This window comes from Lycium barbarum, chromosome 2 (assembly GCF_019175385.1).
Source record: "Lycium barbarum isolate Lr01 chromosome 2, ASM1917538v2, whole genome shotgun sequence".
Taxonomy (NCBI): domain Eukaryota; kingdom Viridiplantae; phylum Streptophyta; class Magnoliopsida; order Solanales; family Solanaceae; genus Lycium; species Lycium barbarum.
The window spans coordinates 127,548,129-127,570,314 of NC_083338.1; the positions used below are offsets into that span (position 1 = coordinate 127,548,129).

Here is a 22,186-nt window from a genome sequence, read left to right on the forward strand (position 1 = left end):
CGAAAAGGATAAGATAAGTGTGCAACAAAATAAATTGCGCGACAATGATGACCCTTCAGTGGCAAATACAATTATTGTTGCTGGTGATCCATCAAAATTGGCACCGAGACATTTGAAAAGGAAGCGTGGAACTAAGTAACAAGATTGAAAGGATCTACTGTCACTAGCATTCTCCACAACTTGCCTCATGATCAACTTTCCTTCTTGTAATTTTTGCTAAAGCTTGTTATGAACTACTTTCGACCTGATTCCTTCGGGATAAGTAGGCAGTCCATTCTCGGACGCGGTCTTAATATAGTGAAAATTCCATCTTCCCCATAAAGCAACACTGGGGCAGCTTTGCAAATGGCCTATCATTATTCGACAAAAGCATGAATCGAAATCTCGAGCAAGAGAAAAGGACCAAAATCATCCATAATGTTTGGGTTTGGATCAAAATCATACATATTCTTTCACATGGTGCACTAATAGTACATTATGTTTGTATAAGTGGTGCACTTTTAGTCACAATCCCAAATAAATTTAACGGAAAAGAACAAAAATGCCCCTGAACTTTTAGAAAAGGTATAAAAAAACCCTTTATTCATCTATTTTGCTAAAACTACCCCTCAATTTAACTTTTTGAGAATTTATTCCCCTTGACTAACGGACAACACTAATTTTTTTTAAAAAAAATAAAAAAATAAATTCCACATGACATTTTATTACTGAAAAATTAATTTATTCTTTTAAAAAGAAATCTGAAACCTTGGAATTTTTTTAAATTTGGAAAACTTTTTTTTAACGAGTAAAACCTTGACTAACGGACAACACTAATTTTTTTTCTTTTCAAAATGTGAAAAATTGGATTTTTATAAAAATCTGAAAAAATTAAATTTTTTATGGAAAAACTGTGTTTAAAAAAAAAAACCAGAAAACTATATTTTTTTAAATCTAGAAGAAAATTATGGAGTATTAGTTTTGCACATTTTACTTAAAAAAACAATCAGTTTTTCAGATTTAAAAATTGAATTTTCTAAAAAAAAAAATGGGGTTTCCACCCGTTAATTTTTTTTTTCCAAACTTAAAAAAATTCCACATGTTTTAATGAAAATCCAATTCTGTTTTATATATATATATATATATATATAAGGCTTACTACATTTGTTTTTTTAAAGAAATGGATGTTGAAAAATTATTTTTCCTTATTCTACAAATAACGATTTTTCAGATTTCTTTTTAAAAGAATAAATCAATTTTTCAGTAATAAAATGTCATGTGCAATTTAATTTATTTTTTTTAAAAAATAATTAGTGTTGTCTGTTAGTCAAGGGGAATAAATTCTCAAAAAGTTGAATTGAGGGGTAGTTTTAGCAAAATAGATGAATAAAGGGTATTTTTATACCTTTTCTAAAAGTTCAGGGGCATTTTTGTTCTTTTCCGTTAAATTTATTTGGGATTGTGACTAAAAGTGCACCACTTATGCAAACATAATGTACTATTAGTGCACCATGTGAAAAAATATGTATGATTTTGATCCAAACCCAAATATTATGGATGATTTTGGTCCTTTTGTCTAAAGCGTCACCAGATTGTTGCAATGACATCACCTCGAGAAATGCAGATTCAACGCCAAAGCTTTGGTGTTCAATGCAAGGCAACCATTTTATTTTACACTAACAAATTTTCTTTGAGTAACGCAGGGGCATATTTTAGCTATTTTTGAAGGATATCGCACAATATCAAGTCGGCAATTGCAAAATTCGGATAGAGCAAAGGGCAAAGTCAACTTAATACTGATTAAATTTGAAACTTACAAATTTCTTTGAGCGCAGGAACTTTTAGATGCAAATTTTGGCAGGGTAGAAGGTCCCCAAATCTTCGGCATTACGTCATGAATATTTGCTGCTACAAATTACGCACTGCGTCAAACTCGTCTCACCGCATACAAATAAAGCATCGCAAAAGCTTCTCGCTCCACACTAATTTTAGTAATCATAAATCAAGCACTGCATTTAGGCTCGTCCGCCTTTAATAGGACATTTTAGGCTAGTCCGCCTTTAATAGGACATTTTAGGCTCGTCCGCCTTTAATAGGACATTTTTAGGCTCGTCCGCCTTTAATAGGACATTTTAGGCTCGTCCGCCTTTAATAGGACATTTTTAGGCTCGTCCGCCTTTAATAGGACATTTTGGGCTGTGCACCGCCCCTTTGAAATTTTAGCATAAGATCGAGCACCGTCTTCTATCTCAATTTTATTCTGCCTTGTAATTTGAACTGCGCTTGACCTGATTCCCTTAGTGGGATACATAGGCAGCCTATGTCAGGATCGGTCTCGTCATTCGCAAAAGCAACATCCTCCTATACCGGAAACTGGGACAAATTTTAAGGGCATCACCGCAAAAGCTCAATATCCTCCTATACCAGAAACTAGGATAAATTTTAAGGGCATCACCACAAAAGCTCAATATCCTCCTATACCAGAAACTGGGACAGTTTTAAGGGGCATCATAGCAAAACGACACCCTCTTATGCGAGTAACTGGGACAATTTTTAAGGGCATCATCACAAGCGACATCGAGGAACATGAAAGAGAATATGGCCAACACAGTCATCAGGCAAAAAGAAAACTTGGGAGAAAGGACGCTCGCTTTGTTTCACGGTTCCCAAGTTGCGGAAGCCAAAATATATAATGTTCGCAGCCTTGCAAGGATTGCACGTCAAACGGTTTGATCTTTCTTATGCCTCTCGAGTATCAATAATTTGCGAGATTCGCAACAAATTAATGCTTGAGTCTTGCAAATGATTTTTCAAACATGTCGATGCACAAACATTTCCTATTGCTTTCAAATGCCTTGCATAAATGCTTTCAAATACGATGCGCATGCACTATTGCTTTAAATGCCCCGCACTGCACTACTGTTTTCAAAATGCCCCGCACTGCAAAAGCAACCGCACCTGCATTACATTATTACTTTCAAATGCCCTGCAAAGGCACATCATCATTGTTTGCAAAAGCACCTCGTTTAGGCCCGTCCGCCTTTAATAGGACTTTAGGCCCGTCCGCCTTTAATAGGACATTTTAGGCCCGTCCGCCTTTAATAGGACATTTTAGGCCCATCCGCCTTTAATAGGACATTTAGGCCCGTCTGCCTTTAATAGGACTTTAGGCTCGTCCGCCTTTAATAGGACACTTTAGGCTTGTTCGCCTTTAATTGAACCTTTTAGGCTAGTCCGCCTTTAATAGGGCAGCTTAGGCTCGTCTGCTTTTAATAGGATATTTAGGCTCGTCTGCTTTTAATAGCATATTTAGGCTCGTCTGCCTTTAATAGGACATTTAGGCCCGTCCGCCTTTAATAGGACATTTAGGCCCGTCCGCCTTTAATAGGACACTTTAGGCTTGTTCGCCTTTAATTGAACGTTTTAGGCTCGTCCGCCTTTAATAGGACACTTTAGACTTGTTCGCCTTTAATTGAACATTTTAGGCTAGTCCGCCTTTAATAGGGCAGTTTAGGCTAATCCGCCTTTAATAGGACATTTTGGGCTATGCACCGCCCTTTTAAATTTCTGCATAAGGCTGTGCACCGCCCTTCACATGAGGCATGGGCTGCGCACCGCCCTTTGCATCGTTTCCATATATTGCCTGGGCCATGCACCGCCCTTTTAAATTTCTGCATAAAGCTGTGCACCGCCTTTCATATGATACATGGGCCGTGCACCGCCCTTTGCATCGCTTTCATATATTGCTTGGGCCATGCACCGCCCTTTTAATTTTCTGCATAAAGCCGAGCACCGCCCTTGCATCTCTTTCGTATATCACGTGGGCCATGCACCGCCTTTCTAAATCTCCGCATAAAGACATTGCACCGCACCTGCCTTGTTTTATTATTATTTTGTTGATGCCCTGCATATGCTCGCAGCAGCATTGCACCGCGCTTGCATCGCTGTATTTCAATATTTATTCTTACTGACTATTTTTATCTAGTTTTTAGTTTCGCAGGAGCTTTTAGCGCAACGTGGAACTATTTCTTCGGCAGCGAACTGGGGCAATACGTCGGGAAGGACAAGCAGATTTCTCGACAAGGGTCAAAGATCTACCTCGAACACTCGGCTCCAAATTCAAATTTCCCGTTCACATTCCAGCACAATCAATTTTCAGGGTTCTATCACAATACCCAGTGTCATCATAATTCGACACTGGGACAATATTTTTTGCGAAGATCGCATCAAATCGTGAGTCGCCAGTCATAGGTGTCATAGTCTTCCCAGAACTACACACGGCCTGATTCTCGTGCAACCCGAGATATGTAGGCGATTCAAAGACCAGAGTTCGGCCGTAATTTTCTTTACCCTTAGTCCTTCATAATCCTCTAGCCGGGACAAAATAGGCTACTAAGTCAACGTCTTTGCCCGAAAATTCTTTCATCATTGTCAGGCAAAGAGGGACAAGTTGTTGACACCCAATTTTGTCCCGCCTCTCCCCCAAAATACCTATTAATACTTCTAGTGTTTTGAGAAATTAAAAAATATGCATTTAAATTTTACTATAATTATTAGTCTTTTATTAACACCCACATTTTATTATTCCGCTGCAGTTATTATTATTATTATTATTATTATTATTATTATTATTATTATTATTACTATTATTATTATTATTATTATTGTTATTATTATTCTTAAATTATCATTACTAATTGTCATTAATTATTATTTCTTGTTATTTCCATTATTATTATTATTATTATCATTAATTACTAATCATTATTATCAGCGTTATTTTGTTATCAATTATTAATCATCATTATCATCGTTATTTTATTATTAATTATTATCATTGTTTTATCAATAATTGTTATTTATTATTATTATCATCATCATTATTATTTCTTATTATTATTATCATTATTATCTTATTATTACCACTATTATTGTTATTATTATTAATTTATTAACATTTTGCCACTATCAATAATTGTTATTTATTATTATTATTTTATTATTAATTATTATCATCTTTATTATTATTGATTATTATCATTTTTAATTATCAATATTTGTTATTACTATTATTATTATATCTATCATTATTTTTTATCACCATTATCATCAAAATTATCATTATTACCATTATCATTATTGTTATTATGATTAGCAGTATTACTACTGCTATTTATTTGCTGCTATTATTTGGTATTATTGAAACCTGCATTTCTCAATGTTTTACCAACTTCCGCATAGACATCGCATTTATTTCGCACATTTTAAAATGATAGCGTTTATTTATTGTTAAAATATTATTGCACGGTCATTGCAACATCATATATTTTTATTATCCGGATCTCTTATAATTACACGTTTTTCGCATTAGATAATATTGTGACACCCTTAGTACACCGTAATCAAAATGGGTCTTTTATTCAAATTTAGAAGCCAAATTATTTCTTGCACTCGGTCCGCATTTTGACTTACCGGACCCCAAATCAAAGTCCGATTAACTCCTAATATTTTTTGGACTAGCCCATATTTTTTATCTCAATTTTTAGACCAGTCTATGTTTTAATTCACTAGTCCATTCTTTTAATACCCAGTCTAAAAATCGACCCGGTCTACAAATGGACCGGGTCCGGCCCATTTCCCACTTTAACAAAGGGAAACCTTTCCCTCATTTTCCATCGTCGTCCGCCGCCCTCCCCTTCTCCCTCCTCTCTCCCTCATCTCCCCCCCCCCCCCCCCCCCCCCCCCCCACGCTCACCTGCCATCTCCACCACGCCACTGCTACTCCCCATTCCCTTTTGTTCCCCACGCTTCTGCCACCCCACGTTCTTTTGTCCCCCCGCTCCTCTCTCTCTTCCTCAAAACGAAAACCCTAGCCCCAAATCCTAAAATCTAGCTATAAATAATCGTGGCTGGTTTCGTCTAAAGGGGGGAAAATGGCAAGAATCCCCTTACAAAAACGAGTTCTTGAACCCCAAAAATTCACTATAAGGACAGGTTTTTGAGTCGCAAAAATGCCCGAAAATTAAAGTCCTGAAACAAGCTTTGAAATCCCGAAAATCTCTAAAAATATAAGTCTTTTAGTCGCCTATAATCCCTTAAAATACGAGGTTTATCAGCAGTTACAATCTTGTTTTATTGTCGAATCAAAAAATACTACATCGATTTTGTTTTCGTTTACCTTGGTGTTGCTGCGAATCCGAGCATCGCAAACTCGGATTTAGTAGTGTTCGAGTGTGGATCGAAGATTCGCCTCACTTCGCTGCACCCGAAGAAGGTAAAACCTCTTCCTTATTGTTCAGTTTTTTTTTTAGTAGTTTTAAGGTTGTTAGCGGATCTGCATGTAGTTGTGTGAAATTAATTTGTAAATTAATTATCGTTTCAGCATGTTATTAGTTTTCGCAATAGAAATCTGCTTTGATTTTCATTTATATTGATAAGAAGACTGTCTAATGGTATTGTATTGAGTTTGATATGTCTCTACTAAGGTCGTTTAATGAACGTTTCCTGTTTTGCTTTCGACTGATTTGAAGTCTAATATGGAATACATGTCTGATTTAATTCTATAAGGGATAATATGTTGGTATGAGTGTCTACAAGCCTGTGATATGTGATATGCTTCCTCTTTAATACTGGTAATGCTTGTTGAGGTTGGTTCTTATGGTAAAAATGGTCCAGGATTAGTCTTTAAATCTGTTGTTATGTCTGCCGATGAATGTACACTCACATTTCCCTTATTTGTCATTGTACCTTATGTCCTTATATGCTGCTAGCTATGTTAACTTGTCGTGAACAAGTGAGTTGGGGTCAGGCTGTCGCATTCATTTCAGTTCCTTTTCTTACTGCTTTGTTGAGGAAGCTGTTAATATACTCACTAGAGCAGTCTGCTGTTTTGATGAAATCATTAGGTCGTTGTAATGTGTTCATTAAAATCATGTCATGTTGCTGCCTGTATCTCTAAGTTCAGCGTGATTACTTGCCTGGTTATCTCAAATACATTGCATGAAATTACGAAGGCATAGCATCTTCTCTAAAGGTTGTTTAAAGTTTACCTAACAAGTCATCTCGATCTGGTTTAAGTGAAATGTTTGTTAAAATGGACTGTCCTGTTGAAACATGTTTCAAATACCAAAACCTGTTCTGGAAAAGCAGAGGGAATGGATAAAATCCTGTTTGCTTCTGTCATCATCTTACCCCTGTTAGATAGGAATCCAGTACGCAAATCTATTTGTTTGTTTGAAGCATATTGCCTTTTGAGTGTTTGTTGTAGTATCTTAAAATGATGGCTTAAATATGCCAACAGGTTTGAAATTTGCTGCTGTTCTTTATCATCATAGATGGTGCATAACTGAACATTTTCTTAAGTCTGAATATAGGCTTGGCTGGTATCAGTGTACTTAGTTGTACTGATGTTCTCTTCGCTTTATTTTGTTGTTTGATCTCGCTGTCTCTGTTTGGTTTATAGTTATGATCTAGATGCTCAGTTTGTTTTTATGTTCAGTTTAGCTTAGCTCAGTAGTCCTTGGGCATATCCCTATTTCAGTTGGCTTAATTTCGTTTTAGTAGTTAAAATACTTAGACATTCATGTTTAATATAGCTCAATTTCCAGGCTGGTAGTTGACAGAATCTGCCTATTCGTGCCTTAATTCAGTTTCAGATGATATTTAATCTTATTAGCAGATTTGTGTTCATAGGTAGTTTCATATGACTACACTAAATACTCATGCTTCTATGTGATTATAAATGCACATACCTACTCTCAGTTCCTTTGTCTTCCCTCTGATAAGAATGCAACTGAGGCGGTTGAATATTTTGCTGGAAGTCCTAAATGAACGAAATTTGGTAGTGACTTGAACATGTTTTCATTTAGGAATAACAAATGCTTTGGCCTTCTGATAATCTGTATACGTAAGCCTGAAACTGTTCATGTAGGAATATCTTTTGGTTCTCTTGGATTCATTGGTGTATACCTTTCAAGTATACCAAGTATGTTCTGAATATTATGTGTATACCAGCCTTTGCATATGTTCAAATTCTATACACGCCTAAGAACAACGAACGCTACATCATTTGGTTCTGCCCATGTTTGAGTATCGCCTGTTCATATATGTGTGGTGGCTAATCTGGGTAGGCATGTATTATGCTTAAGTATACATAATATATATATAATCTACGGAGTTGTTTGAATTTGTATTTTTACGTTTAGACTTATTGATCGTATACTAATCTTTCTTTTCATTTTTTTTTCTTTGCATGACCATCGCATATGAGTCCTTCGGATTCATCTCCTTCCGCACTCGATGTTGGGCTAAGCCCAACGAAATCCTCTTGAGTCATCAGTATTGGGCCTGAGCCCACACAGCAGCGGCAACAGCCCCAAAAAATGGGCTGAATCCCATTTAAATTATATTTGCTCTTTTATGTTATTTATTTTGTGCATTTAATTTGTATACTAACTTTTTTTTGTTTTTATTTAGTTTATATAAACTTTAATGATGTTAATAGATTTAGTTTAGTAAGGGGTAGTTAGTTTAAAGAAGACTAATAATTAATCCCATAAGCTTCGTTTTTCTTCTTTTCACATTAAAGTTATTTATAGTATCCATAATATTTACTTATAGAATAATGGATAGTATAAAATTCATATTTTTCGAATTAAAGGAGTCACATTCTTATTGTCTTAATTTCAAAACATCATTAATATGCAAACATAAATTTGAACATATTTTAAATAACTTTTTCAAGTTTTGAGTCAATCATGCATATTTTTTATTAAGCATAGTTAATAAATGATAATGGAAAGGAGAAAGAAAACTCGCATCTTGTCTATATTCTTAAATTGCAAAATCAATTAATATTTCGCCACTTGAGTTGTTTCAAATATTTATTTAAACATTGTACAAACTCGCGTTTCCTTCTACTTATATATTTCATGCAAATTTTATTTTAAACAACATTATTATTTAAAGTTTTTGCAACATTTATAAGTTTTTTTTTTATGGCATTTAAAAGCTTCTTTTATGTAAATTATTATATTTTCTCTTAGTCTTATTTTAAGCAGCATTTTTATATTTTCCTTAAAATCTTAACAACCTTTCTTAGTCTTTTTCTCAAAAATTCAAAGCACTTTATTTAGCATTAATTAATTAACCTAAGTTTGGCCGGATAACCGTAGTTAACGGATTCTAAAGGATGCCTAATCCCTTCCCTTTAGGATAATATAGAACCCTTACCTAGAATCACACTAGTTAAGCAGACCATTAACAGAAGTTTAGTTTTAGCTTTATCTTAGTTAATATCTAGGTGTCCTAATTCACCGTTAAATCAATTAGGTGGCGACTCCTTAAAATAAACAAGCAATTTAGGAATCTCCAATATGTTGTACTCCGCTCTAACCCGGTTAAAATGGGGTATAACAGCTTGGCGACTCCGCTGGGGACATTTAGGTTCTAACCATAACAAACTTAGGTTAATAATTAATTTGTTGGATGTTTGGTTGTTTTCTTTATGTTTGCTTTTATTGTTGCCTTATTTGTTTCTCTTATGTTTTAAGTGATTGTTTTATTATGCGAAATTTTCTATGTAATAATATGTTACTGCTTTCTTTAATTGGCATTCCGTTCATATTCCTTCCACTCCTGGAAAACTCACACATATTCACACACTTAAAGCGGCTTCGCAGTTTGCGCCCGTGCACTACTAAATTACCCCTTTAGTTGGATTGGTCTACTGGATTTAGTCGATCAGCGGTGCAGTCGACGGCCACGGACTTTCCACTCCCAAGTTGTCCGCTTGGGGGAGCCTTGTGTCATAGGAAACCAACTCTTAGTCTGCCTAAGATAGAGCTAAACCAACACCCTTTATTAGGAGCATACATTTCATGACCTAGGAGGTTTAATACCCTTGGTGTATTAAATTCATTAGATGACTTTACCCAAACGTCCAAGCGGGTTCGCGACCCCGAGTGATCCCAATCATACTTTATGTGCATGTTTGAAGGATAATTGTGCCTAAATATTGACTATTTACTCTAATTAATTAAACTTTAGGAGGGAGGGCATGATTAATATTTCTATGACAGGTATGGATTTGCGTTGGAGTACAACGAATGATGAAGATCAAAGACAACACAAATGGAGCTAGAAGTTAGGCATAGGAAACTGTATTTACTTTACTTAAATTAGGAAACACTTTATGTTGTATTCATTTAACATGTAATAAATATTGCATTATCTTGTACTTTATTTGAGAAATAGAATCTGTTTAATTAATCAAAGCAACGGGATGACATATTATGGCACACTTTACCCTTCAAACGACGATAGGCCTACCTCTGGCACAAAGAGGTCACATGCATATAAGGACGCGTTATTGTTTGATATGCTTGTTTGACAACTTGTTTGACTTTATTTGATGAATTATTTGCTACATGCCTTACTTGACTTTACGTGATCATGACTTTGCCTAGATATGCTCATGAGACTAACATCGTTTATACTTTATGTTTCGTTTATCTTATTCCCCAAAGGAGTTGATTCGTGTTGACATTCGATGGCCGACCATCCTTACATCACAAGGTCAAAGACGTCGTCGTTACCTGAACGTAGTTGGGCTATTCAAGGAAATGAAATTACTATGTCCGATCCGGCCGCAGCTATTTCAACTGGTATGGAAAATATCGTGATCTCTAGAAATCCACCCGAGATTCCCGAACATGGAACTACTATTCAACGGGATGAACATATTGCCCGCCTGACTCAAGAGATTAAGGATCTACGCAGAGAACTGAATCGGGTTAGAAGCATGACCAACTCATCTGTTACACTCCAAAGTCCACCTCCTGAACCTAGGGACGTCGCACCAAACCCGTCTCATTTTCCATCACTTGAACCTTTAGTTCCAGAACATTTTCCTCCACAAAACAATGCACCTATCAACAACAACTTACCTCCAATCACCTCCGTAAATCCACCAAATCCATCGCCCATCTACACCCCTCCACAGAATCAATCACCCACCTACACTACCTATGCCGCTCCTGATCCACCACCCGTCAACCCACCAAATCAATCACTAGGTAATACTCCTTACATTGCTTTACCCACCAACACTAACCCACCACCTACAATTACTCCTCTAAACCCACCAAACCAAGTCCTTACATACTTTGGCCATCCGCAACAACCTTTCTACCCTTACCATTACGTTGAACCCTACCAAGCTCCACTATTCCCTTACCCTGTCTATAGTACTCAACCAAATTACTACCAACCCCGAGCACCTCAATATCAAAACTTACGTCCATACCAATTTGTCCAAATTTCCACCCACCGAAATCGACCACATATCACACATAGAGCCCGTCCAAACCCTGTCATAAAAAACACCCGTAATTACACTCAGTTCGCTGAACCTCTGTCTCAGCTGTTTGAAAGATTGAAAGCGGCAGGCGTGGTACAACCTATTGAAGGGAAAATTCCCAATCCTATCCCAAAATGGTTTGATAGTTCCAAGCATTGCGCATATCATTCTGGGGTTCCTGGGCATGCCACTGAGGATTGCTATGGCTTCAAAAGCAAAATCGAAGCCTTGATTAAGGAAGGAACAATCCAGCTCACTGGAGCTCAACCCGATATGGATCTCCATCCCTTTTCCTACTCACGAAAACGCCAACGTGAACATGATAATTATCGAAAAGTTAAGAATCGGAAGGAGGCTGTTACGCCAATTGGAAAAGATGGAGAGAGGCGTGTCATCAACGTTCGTTGCGCCTGTGGGGATGATCCGAAAACAAGTGCCAGTGAAGATGACTGCAACAACTACTGAGACACCAACCATCCAGGGTACAGAACCAGGAGAGACTTTGAAGAACTGGACTTGTACTCCGTCCCTGATTCGCCAGGAGCCTTGGTGGCATGAACATGTAGTGAACTTGTTTTCTTTTATTGATGCTTGAACCGTACCCAAAATTTTGTTTGTTTTGCTTCACCTTGTGGAAGCTTGAATTGCAAAAGTATGAATGCATTTCAGATTTTCTGTAATCATCTATTTTCTACTTTACTTATCAAATCTGCCAATTCTACGATTATGACATGAACGAATAGAGTAACAAAGAAACTAGGGGACAAGACAAGATTCCACTCGAGAAATTGAAATAGCCGATAGGTGACAACATAAGCCTAAAAGCTAGCAATTCAAGAAGAAATCGAAGTACGACATTAGGTTAGACAACCTAGTTTGCAACCTTTCCTTTAGTTGCGAACTACGCTTGACCTGATTCCTCGGTGGATACGTAGGCAGCCCACATAGGGACTCGGTCATACTAGGTTAGAATTTTGCCATTCACATGCGTACGAACTACGTTCTGACCTGATTCCCGAGGTGGGATACGTAGGCAACCCACATAGGGTTCGGTTGCTTTATAACAAAAATCCAAAATATCTTATGCGTCACGAACTACGTTCGGACCTGATTCCTTGGTGGATACGTAGGCAACCTATACAAGGTTCGGTCACAACATAGCATAGGTTTAGTGTACCCTTCAGAATCAAAACTGGGGCATATTTTGGAAGATTAGACAAGAGAAAAGTTGGACATCGACACTATTAAGGCTACTAGACAAGAATAGTACACACAAATGACCTTTCAAAGTTCTCGGAAGTGTCGCAATCGAAAGTTAGCAGGAATATCTTACAACTTGTATACATGTATTTTCATATATATCTTTCCTTACATACATACACTTACGTATATATTTTTCAAATGGAAGACTTTCTTTCAATTGTTTCACTACTGTTCATCTACCGAGGCTTTAAATGGAGGCCGCAAGATCCAAACAAAAAGGATGAATGGGGCACCAACAAAGTCAAGCTTCGAGTCAACACGAATCAACTTTCCCCCTCCCAAACTGAGAATTTTTCTTTGGATGCAGGAACTTAAAATCGCGAGATCAACAATCAAGTCTATCAATCAGGGCCATTGTGGCCTCGCCTCAAAAGCCATGCGGCTTTGCTTTCAGCCTTATCTTTTAATTTATTTTTTTTTCTTATCAAAATAATTCTATAACTTTATACACCTGTTTTTGAAGGTTGACGAGATTATAGACGAATCAAATCAGGATTACGTGCCATCAATTCAGCCTGTCACGATACCGTCAGACTACAAATTCTAGAGCTTCTTGTGTCCTTCTTTTACGGGTTATCTGGCATTGAACATTATTTTGGCTGCGAATCTGCATTAAGGACAAGATACAATGGCAAAAAGATTTGAGTCATTCAACACCGGTGTGGGGTTGGTGCAAGCGCAAAATGAGGATAGCGAGAAGAATGTAGTACAAAAAAGCGTATTGGTCAATTTGGGAAATACCCTCAGCCTTCTTCCTAACACAAGTTCAGCTTCCAGCTCTACCCAAAACATTTCCTTCACTACCCCTCCTCACCCAGCTCCTACAAACATACCGCCAAGATGCTCTATTAAACCAGAAACTTTGCAAGTCACATTGATACCTAATGTCCAAAAGTCTGCACTTGCAACGCCCTTCACAGAAAACCAGCAAAATCAGCTAGCGGTATACCCACACAAGAGATTGAGAAATGAAATGAATGCAATCAATCAGAATAACTCGAATAGAGAGCTTCACAATTTAAGGAGAATTATCGAAGAAGAGATGCGGGCAAGAAATGTCCAAAGTTTAAATTGAAAATTATTTTCTACTTTGTTTCGTTTTAAACATGTAAAATTAATTTAATAATTTGAATTAGAATTATCCAAATCAAAATTTGATAAAAAATAATAAGTATTTTACACTTTTAAATTAATCGAATTAAAATTGAAAGTATCAACTGATGCTTAAATATTGCTATTATTTTATCTCAAAGAGAGGAAAATAGTTTTCTTTTAAACAAGTCTTCTCTTTTAAAAAGTATTAATAAATTTTCGTAGAAAACACGAATAAAATAAAGTTTTAGATACGAAGCACAAACTACAATGCTATATTAATCGTATTTTGAACATAGTATATATATATATATATATATATATATATATATATATATATATATATATATATATATATATATATATTATCACTATCTAAACACAACTACATATACATAGATATACTATAATCCGAAGTGTTGGGCCCGTGCCATCTAATGTATTTATAATTATTGGTTGGGTGAATATTTCATGTATTAGATAGAAGGCAAGGGCATATAAAACATTCCCAACATTAAGCTCTACTGAAACGTTTGTAAAACAGACTTTTTTCCTTCATAATATACGTAAATTCTTGATTTTCCCCTAAGAATTGGTAATTGGTATTAATGTAAAGCTCGCTAACAACACCATTAGCGAACAATGTAGTCTTAAAAATTATTATGTAATATACTGATATTTGTCGGTATTTATAGGTATATGTCTAATTATTTTCATGCTAAACCTACTTTCAAAGAGGGCACACAATGCTATCCACAGCAATATCTTGTAAGATCTTTTCGTTTTCTTCTTTCTCAAACAAAACAAATGAACATGCGCTATAGCTCTTATATATAGATCCTTAAGCTGTGGTTGATAGTTAAGGATTTTAGTTTGTTGTAAACTCTAACCCCCTGTTTGGATGGTTGTTTCCGTGGTTCATTAATGTATGGTTTTCTATGAAACCATATTTATATTCCTTGTTCTTAAAATTATATGGTGTGGTGTTGTAAACTCGTTATAATTCCGTGGTTATATCACCATGAAATAGTTCAATTTTTGTAATCACAGATTTGATAGTTTTGGCGTGGTTACATATTTCATTTTTCCATTATACCCCTACCTTCCACCACCCAACCACCACCCCACCCCTACGCTACTACCCACCCCACCCCCAACTACTCCACCCCTCTGCAACCCACCCCAACCACTACCCACTACCCCTCACCACCACCCAACCCCACCCCACAACCATTCATCCCCACGCTACCGCCCACTACCCCCACTCTCATCCCACAACCACCCACCTCACACTACCCATCCCTCCACTACCCCCACCCATTACCCCTCACCACCACCCAACCCCATCCAACAACCACTCATCCCTACCCCACCTCCTACTAACCCCACCCTCATCCCACAACCACCCACCTCACACCACCCACCCACCCACTACCCCTCACCAACACCGCCCCACAACCACTCACCCCCATCCTACCACCCACTACCCCTACCCTCATCCCACAACCATCCACCCCTCTACCCTCCCAGTGACCACCCGCACCCACCACCTACTTATTTTTTAAAGTTCCTATTTTATCTTTTACCTGAATTTTATTGATGTATAAACTAATTTCTAATTAAGAGTTAAGGGTATTTTAGTAAACTTATAAGTTATTATATAGTACCATACAATCAAACCAAACAATACAAATGTTATTAAACCACAACAAACGATACAGTCTATCCAAACATTGTGTTCATTAATACAGTACAATACAATACAACACCATACTCTATCATATCATACCGTGCATTAATGAACACGGGAAACAGCCATCCAAACAGAGTGTAAGATGCAAAGATTTTCTTCGTAAACATATCCATTCAAATAAGGATAGCTAATTCCCTCATCAAGCTAAACAAAATACAAGAAGTAGATAATTAATTTAGTTATAATCCCCCAGTTCTTCCCAAAATTAGTGAGTTGATGAATAAAGGTAGAATTTTTCTTTGTATTACAACCTTTCTTTCCTAAGGCGTAGGGGAGCCTTAAAGTATGGAATTGGATACGTAATGTCTCCATCCGTTAATGGTAATTTAGTCTTGTATATGTGATTAAGAACAGGGAAAGAGGTAGTACCATTTTTTTTTAATTATTCCAATGACTATAGAAAGACGTTTGGCTAATAAAGTTGATAGGTTCTCAATTTGCGACGCAAAATAGATATTTATACTCTTTGATTTCAATTTTTTATTGTAATGATTTATATAAAAAGAACCTTATTCCCTTTCAGCAACAATGGATGATCATGAATTGAAGCAATACATGTGAAGAATTGTTTTACTTCCCCACTTTTGATTCAAAGGTTCTGTTTTAAAAAGACAAACTCCAAATACTATTTTAATACATTGTTCCAACTAGTATATAAACGTTAAGACGTTGCTCAAATTAAGTGAGACACACAACTCCTAATCACTCTCTAAAGCTCCTCTTCCTTCTTGAGTTTGTGCAATATTGGCATTTGTTTCATCAATATAGGAACTCATTCTAAAGGAGGGGAAAGTACAAAATTACAAATGAAGGTAAGATACTAGCCCTTTGTTATACTAAGCCCTTTGTTCTTCTTTCTTTTCATTTTTCAGTTTGAGGAATTTGACTACTTTAATATCCAATCTACAATTAGGCACTACTTACTTTTAGTTCTATCCGGCAGAAATGAATCTAAGATTTAAATTTGATGAGTTCAGTACTGAAAAACAAGTATAGATCTTGGTGATGCATGCATGATTTGAGTTAGTGAAGAAGTTGTCTATAAATTATGTAGCATTAAATGTTTGAATCTTGGACAACAAAAAGACCGACAAAACATACCAGGACAACATAGCCTAAGAAGAAAGCAATGAAGAAAATGTTGTCACAAAAATCAAGAAGTTGCAATAACTCAAATGAAGCCATAGACAGTTAGGCAGTGTGGCTCCATTATATACTAGTTGCTTTGTTACAAAGTAAATTAAGACGCATCCACAATAAATACAGAACAAGTTCAACACTCAACTGCTCTTCCTCTCTGCCCCCTATCCCCGCTACCCAAAAAGAAACGAGTGAAAGACAACAATAGGTAAAATGAAAAAAAAAAAAAGGAAAAAGAAAATCAGAAAATAGATTCCTTGCCTTCTTTGGTTTTAGTTTTTTGGTATTTCCTATACTATTTACTACTCCTTCCGATCTTTTTTATCAGTCATTTCAGAAAAAAAAAATGTTTGTTCGGAAATATTTATTATTTTAAAAAATCAAGTCGATATTATTTTAATTCAAATCTTACTACTCAATTACATGTAATTTCACACTTAAAGAAGAGATAAGGATAATTTGATTAGATATTGCTTATGATTACAAAAAATAGAAGGAAAAAGAAAAGTCATCTTATGAAGTCGTATCGAGTCAAACTACGGGGTTCCAATTGCTCTTTTGGGATCGTGCGTTTTTCTTTCGGTCTTTTATTTCCTTTCTCATCTACTACTCCCTTCGTCCCAATTTATGTGATATAATTTGATTGGACATGGAGTTTAAGAAATCAATAAAGACTTTTGAATCTTGTGATTTAAATTAAGCCAAAGATATTTGTGTTGTTATAGATTATCTCGTTAAGCGTAGAAGGTAAAATTTAAAGTTAAATTATTGTCAAATAAAGAAATATATTATTCTTTTTGGAACAGACTAAAGAGTAAAGTTTATCACATAAATTGGGACATATGGAGTAATTATCACGTGCTTAACTGCATTTGTTTTTCTTGTTTCAATCTTTTTCATTTTTCCCCTTATCATGAAATTGTGTAATTCATGTCTAAATAAGATTTATAGTAAAATTAATATAAGAATAAATTTTCTAATTCCTCGCTAAACTAGGTTTTGCACTTCTATTAAATAGGGGTGGTAATGCCTATTTTCACAAAATAGAGAAGCAGAGGAGAATTGTAGAAATCATTTAAAAATTTATGAGTTTATAAATAAAATTATTTTCCTTCATGTACAACTATGCTTATTTTCTTATTTGAAGAATTGGGGAGATTATTGAGATCTTGCATGAATTATATTTCCTTCAGATATAATATGAATCCACAAATAAATACGGTTTAATGAAGCCTACTTTTACCAGTTGTGCTTATGTAAGATGCATAAAAGTGGGCACAGAAACTATTATTTATACTACTCTCTATTCTCTAAGCACTTGTAGTTATTTCACTCTCTTCAGTTCAATCTGAGCTAAATATCAGTATTGTGTGGTCCATTTAACTCAGCAACTAACTTAGCTAGGCATTTATTCTTCTTTTCTTTAAAATAGAACAGTATAGTTGAAGAGAAAAACTCATCCTTTTCTGTCTTTCATTGGATTTTTCTTCTTCTTTGATTTCTGCTAAAAACACGAAGATGGGAGATACCAACAACATTGTTTCATCAAAGCACCAAGTGTTCGACGTTTCCGTCAATGTCAATGAATCCAAGTGTTTTGACGATGATGGTCGTCTCAAAAGAACTGGTAATTTTTTTTTCTTTTTTCTCAACCCCATTTCAGTTCTTGAATTTGTGAGACTTATTGATTTTTGACAATTCTTGGGATTTTTTTTTTCTTTACAGGGAGTGTATGGACAGCAAGTGCTCATATCATAACAGCTGTAATTGGTTCAGGAGTTTTGTCTTTGGCTTGGGCAGTAGCTCAGCTTGGTTGGATTGCTGGTCCTATTGTTATGTTTTTGTTCTCTTTTATTACTTATTACACCTCTGCTCTTCTTTCCGATTGTTACCGCTCTGGTGATCCTGTTTCCGGCAAGAGAAACTATACTTATATGGATGCTGTTCAAGCCAATCTCGGTATAGATATAATTCTTTTGTTTTTTTGTGTGGAAGAAATCCAAATTTTAATTCTTAATTTTACCATTTGTCATATGCCGGGTTAATCATACCTTTATCGTTAACAAATTGTCTTGTATTTCTGTCTTATTTTAAAATTATCCTCCGTTATACTTCAAATTGGAGCATTGTTAAGGACAACGACAAATACAAGACAATTTGCTAACGGAATGATATAATTAAGATATTTTTTATAGTGATGGCGTATTTTTTTTTATTTACTCATTTTTGGGTATTTGTTGAAAATGTTTTCAGGTGGTCTCCAAGTCAAGATTTGTGGATGGATTCAGTATGTGAATCTGTTTGGAGTTGCTATTGGATACACAATTGCATCTTCAATTAGCATGATGTAAGTATTGTTACTGAATTTATATATCATTATTCTGTTTCTTAGGTGAATATTGCGCTAATTTGTTTCCTTTATTTTTTGTGTAAAATGGAACAGGGCTATTAAAAGATCAGATTGTTTTCATAAACATGGTCATTAAGCGCCTTGCCTTGTACCAAGCACTCCATACATGATCATGTTTGGAGTAATAGAAATCGTTTTCTCACAAATCCCAGATTTTGATCAGATTTGGTGGCTCTCAATTGTTGCTGCTGTCATGTCCTTCACTTATTCTACTATTGGTCTAGGCTTAGGAATTGCTCAAGTGGCAGGTTTGTTACAATTTTTCACAGTAACTTTTTAATTTATTTTATTATGTCTCACACAACTGACACTAGTTGTATAAGATTTTTTTTTAGTCTCACAAAAAAGTGGTCCTAAATTGTAAGGTTTGTAGTCCACCAACTTGTGAGACAGAAAGACCTCTTAGAGCCTGTTTGGATGGGCTTATACTTATAAGCTGCAAACAGCTTATAAGCTAAAAAAAATAAGTTGGGGTAGTCTAACTTTTTTTTTTTGGGGCTTATAAGCTGCTTTAGATAAGTTAAGTCAAATGGACCCAATTATTTTTTTGAGCTTATTTTAAGCACAAAATGACTTTAAGCTGGCCAGCCAAACACTCAAAAAGGTTAAAAACAGCTTATAAGCAACTTATAAGCCAATCCAAACGGGCTCTTACACAGCTGGTTTTAATTGTGTGAGACGTATAATAAAGGTTTTCGTAACCTTCTAATTTTATTCATTTTCAAGGTACTGATCTGCTTAACTTTTTTGTTGTTCCTGTACCCTTTTGATTAAAGAAACTGGAAAAATTGGAGGAAGTCTTACTGGAATTAGCATTGGTACTGTGACTGAAATGGAAAAGATTTGGAAAACTTTCCAAGCACTTGGAGCTATTGCTTTTGCCTATTCCTACTCCCTCATCCTTATTGAGATTCAGGTAAATAATACATAGCCTTCATCACTTTTTTTTTTCTTTCCCTAGGAGGGGATAATTATCTTTTTGGGCCGCCTATAAGATATATCCGTCAATGTATATATTTTATATTTAAGTATAAATATAAATATAATAAACATATCAGTGTATATGTTTTGTATAATTTGGCTACCGCCTGTAAATAATTTGGTCGACAGGCCAAAAATGAAAAATCCCTTTCATTATTTATCCATCGTGATTAACTTGATGTCGATAATTTCCTATATAATACAGGATACACTCAAATCCCCACCATCAGAAGCCAAGACAATGAAAAATGCAACTTTAATTAGTGTAGCAGTAACAACACTTTTCTACATGCTTTGTGGCTGCTTTGGCTATGCAGCATTTGGAGACCTTGCTCCTGGAAACTTACTAACCGGTTTCGGATTCTACAACCCTTATTGGCTACTCGATATAGCCAACGTAGCCATCGTCATACACCTTGTAGGTGCATACCAAGTTTACTGCCAACCCCTTTTCGCCTTCATTGAAAAAACAGCAGCAGAATGGCACCCTAACAGTAAATTCATCACCAAGGATATTAGTTTCTCGCTCCCGGGCTATAAATCCTACAACCTCAACCTTTTCCGACTAGTTTGGAGGACGATTTTCGTCATCATTACCACGGTTATCTCTATGCTATTGCCATTCTTCAACGACATCGTTGGAATCCTTGGAGCATTTGGATTTTGGCCTTTGACTGTTTATTTTCCAGTGGAAATGTACATTGTACAAAAGAAGATACCAAAATGGAGCACAAAATGGCTCAGTCTTCAAATACTCAGTGTTGTTTGCCTTATTATCTCAGTTGCTGCAGCTGCTGGTTCTTTTGCTGGTGTTGTATCTGATCTACAAGTTTACAAGCCTTTCAAGACTAGTTACTGATAATGATTGTTGTTGATGTTCATAACCAAACAAGGCCAAAGAAGGCCCTGACTTGCTAGCAAGTTGCTATTTTTCAGTTTGTAGTTTTTAATGTGTTCTTTAAGTACCATTAAAAAAAAAAAAAAAAAAGGAAGTCCCTCTATTTATTTATGTGGGAAGTTTGAAAGGGCAAAAGAAAAATTGTAATATCTTAACTTTGAATCTTGTAGTCCATGTTTTACGGACAAAATTGAAATCTGAAACGGTAGCCATTGTCTCCGTTTATTCAACTCTTTCTTTAAATTTACTCATATATACTCCATCCTTTCCTTTTTTACTCGACTCTTATAGAAAAATAGATTTTCCTTTTTACGTGTCCATTTTAAAAAATCAAAAGAGATATATTATTGTTTTCAATATTATTTTTACAATTAAGTAACTACAAACATTAATAATTAAATTCAGATTTCAAAAGCATAATTAATAAGAGGTTAATTTAGTTAAATAAAATCCTAATATATATTTTAAAGGGTTGTGTCAAGTCAACATGAGCCAAATAAAAAGGACTCACTAGCTTATCCGCTGATTAAAAGTCCAGTTTAATTCTTTGGCACTTTTCGCTTGTCAAAAAGTCAATTTGACTAATCTTTGAAATTAAATTGGATTTGATTAACTCAATATTTTAAATTGAATATTTAACTATTCAAAAACTATACGCAAAGTTGCAATTCTTCTAATGTCATATGATGATTTTTTTTTTTTTAAAAAAGCTGTTCAATATTTACATAGTTAATGTGAATCTCGAAAAAATAAAAAGTGTCCTATAAATTGAAATAGAGGGTGTAAAAGACAAAGTTAGGGCAACTTCTAAAATGTTCCAAGTTACCTTGCAACGTCAATGGAAGACGGAAAGGAATTTTTTTTAAAAGATGTTCACAAAATAAATTAAACAAAAAAAAAATAAGGGAAAATTAGTCAAATCACATACTTTTTATATTATAATAAGTAGGTTAAAAGTATTGTTAGGAATAAATCAAAATAAGGGAGGTAAGCATATTATCGTAAGCCACAAGGGAAATTACTGTTAAAGGAGGTCTCTAAAACTAAAATGAAGAAAAAAATATATTATTAGTATTCCTATTTTGCCCTCATGGTAAATCTATAGAAAGGGTGGTCTTATTGTAGAGATTCTCTCATAAAATTTCGATAGAGTTACCATAGTATAACGCAGGGGCATCTGCGGCCTTAAAGGTGGGGGTTCAGTTGAACCTCCAACTTTCGATGCGGAACATAAATTTATATATAAAAATTTATTAAAATTGCATTAAGTAATTGACATGAACCCATAAGTCTTAAAATGATAATAGATTC

General features: G+C 35.3%; 1 pseudogene; it reads left to right on the top strand.

Moving 5' to 3' along the window:
• The first annotated feature begins 16,105 nt into the window (after positions 1-16,105).
• On the top strand, positions 16,106-21,105 carry LOC132627147 (amino acid permease 3-like; annotated as a pseudogene).
• Positions 21,106-22,186: the final 1,081 nt, after the last annotated feature.